Genomic DNA, 2,913 nt, shown 5'->3' on the forward strand with positions numbered 1-2,913 from the left:
TGTAGTCCTGGGTGAGCAGCGGTGACGTTCAATTGTGGGCAACTACATTTATCGATTTATGTGCAATTGTTATTGACCCGTGTGCATGATACTTATCCATATCCTGTGAGGACATAACAATTGTATCAAGTGTGTTACCTGTGGGTAATGTTTGCCGTCATTGACTGACTGGGATAGTTGTCCAGCTTGTGGATTACAAACTATTTACATTGGAACGACTAGAACATTGACAGGTCAGTAAGGGCCCCGTCTTGTGGCAATATATCCGCTATAATCATCAAGAAGCAATCTGCCCATATAGCTGAGCTTTACGTTTTGACATTTGAACCTCAAAATGAATCGCAAGGAAGCAAAATATACATGTTACTAAGATGTGAGTCTTGTTTCCTTCCACCTCCATATTTGCTGGGCTAACAGAAATGTAAATACCAGTGCAATACTCAGTTGTTAGCTTTGATTTGTTTTATTTCACCTTAAATACATCCCCCATCAAGAGCCTTTGACCTTTGGACCTAAATGACCTTGAACTTTAACCCAGTGACCCTGATCTTTGGTAAGTTGACTTATTCTTTAATTCCGACTAACTTTGCTTCATAATATCATAACAAAAAGTTCATTAGTGAAAAATACAAAGCTTGACCTTGACCCTGATCGTTAGACCCTTAGCCCTTTGGTCAGTGAACTCAGTATTAAGTTCTGAACAACTTTGCTTCACAATGACATAAAAAAATGTTCATCAGTAAAAAGACACAATATATGACCTTGGCATTGACCATGTGACCTTGACCTTTGGTCAGTTGACTTCTTGTTTCATTCCGACCAATTTGCTTCATAATGTCATGAAGTGTTTATCAGTGAATAGATACAAAATGTAACCTTGACCTTTGACCCAGTGACCTTGACCTTTGGTCAAATGACTCCTTGTTTAATTCCAACCAACATTCTTCGAATTGTCATAATGAAATGTCTACCAGTGAAAAGATACTTAATTTGACATTGACCTTTGACCCAGTGACCTTGACCTTAAGTCAGTTAACTCTTTGTATAATTCCGACCAACTTTGCTTAATAATGTCATCACAAAATGTTCATCAGGGAAAATATACTAAATTTGACCCTTATATTTGACCCAGTGACCTTGACCTTTGGTCAGTTGACTCCTTGTTTAATTCTGACAAACATTGCTTCAAAGTGTCATAATAAAATGTTCATCAGCGAAAAACTACAAAATTTGACATTGACCTTCGACCCAGTGACCCTGACCTTTGGTCAGTTGACTCTTTGTTTAATTCTGACCAACATTGCTTCAAAGTGTCATAACAAAATGTGCATCAGTGAAAAAATACGAAATTTGACCTTGACCTCTGACACAATGACCTTGACCTTAAGTCAGTTGACTCTTTGTATAATTCCGACCAACTTTGCTTAATAATGTCATCACAAAATGTTCATCAGGGAATATATACTAAATTTGACCCTTATCTTTGAACCAGTGACCTTGATCTTTGGTCAGTTGACTCCTTATTTAATTCTGACCAACATTGCTTCAAAGTGTCATAACAAAATGTGCATCAGTGAAAAAATACGAAATTTAACCTTGACCTCTGACACAATGACCTTGACCTTTGGTCAGTTGACTTCTTGTTTAATTTCAAAACAAAATGTTCATCAGTTAAAAACAGGAAAAGTAGGCGTTGACATTTGAACCTTATGACCTTGACCTTTGACCTGGGCTTTTTACTTCACTGTGTCTCTTTGTTTAATTCCGACCAACTTTGCTTCATAATGTCATAAAATGCTCATTAGTAAAAAACTACAAAATTTGAACTGGGCCTTTGACCAAGCGACCTTGACCTCTGACCGGATGACCAAAGGTCAGTTGACTCATTGTTTAATTCTTATCAATTTTGCTTCATCATGTCATAACAAAATGTTCATCGGTGAAAAGATGCAAAATTTTACATTGACCTTTGAACCTAATGACCTTAACCTTTGACCTTGACTTTTTACCTCAAGGTGCATTTTTGTGAACTGAACATCTTGACCAAGTTTCATGTAAATCGGTCAATAAATACCAAAGTTATCAGCCAGGAACAAAATTTGTTGACGGACAGACAGACAAAGTGATTACTATAGGGCACCCGTATCTCCGATTAAAATAATTTGTACTTTTTGTAATCTTTATGTCTGAGTGTGTATGTGTATAATAGATGTGAGAAAGTTGTGTTATAAGTATAAATATATATAAATAGTGTAATAAACTAATGTATATAAGGTATATCTGGTGTTTGTTCCATGCTTGACATCAGCGCTGCTATTCGTTACAGCTACTATCAATCAGTTTTGAAAGTAAGAAACAGGGGCATTATTTTTTTCAAATTATAATGACAATAAAATATTTTTAGGGGAAACTGCATCAATGTTCAAACAATTCTAAATAACTTGAATTACATATTTGTTAACACACACAGATCGTTATGTTTTGTCAATTGTATTTTGGAATGTCTTACTGTCCAGTGAGTGATTATTACTTTGAAGCTTGAAGGTTTAAAAAAAAAAACATTTAAACTGACAGGGTCGGGATAGATTTTTATCGATTCTTAAAATAGAAAACGCTTAGGATTACACTTTGACAATACGACTTGCTTTAACCCTTTCAACACTGTAGACCATAATGGACTCGCCCAGATAAATGTATGGTAGAGTCTACTAAAGTTACTTAGGGGTGAAAGGGTTAAAATTGTTTGCCATAGCATCCTATTGCAATCCCAGACAACACTTTAAGTATAACATCATATAGTCGTATATGGCAGAAAAACGGGACAAAAAAACACAAGAAATATAAACTAAAGTAGAATATATTTAGATAAAAATAACTCACTTTTTCTGGTCTTGCAATTTTCTAGTTAGTCCA

At 35.3% G+C, this 2,913-nt stretch overlaps 1 long non-coding RNA gene across 1 annotated transcript in view; it reads right to left on the reverse strand.

Moving 5' to 3' along the window:
• The window catches only part of LOC110452474, a 6,034-nt gene extending 3,121 nt beyond the window's left edge, over positions 1–2,913 (reverse strand). Inside the window, exon 1 of the long non-coding RNA XR_002463193.1 lies at positions 2,881–2,913. This is a non-coding gene — a long non-coding RNA (uncharacterized LOC110452474). The remainder of the gene's footprint in view (positions 1–2,880) is intronic.

This window comes from Mizuhopecten yessoensis, unplaced genomic scaffold, assembly GCF_002113885.1.
Source record: "Mizuhopecten yessoensis strain PY_sf001 unplaced genomic scaffold, ASM211388v2 scaffold6699, whole genome shotgun sequence".
Lineage (NCBI taxonomy): Eukaryota > Metazoa > Mollusca > Bivalvia > Pectinida > Pectinidae > Mizuhopecten > Mizuhopecten yessoensis.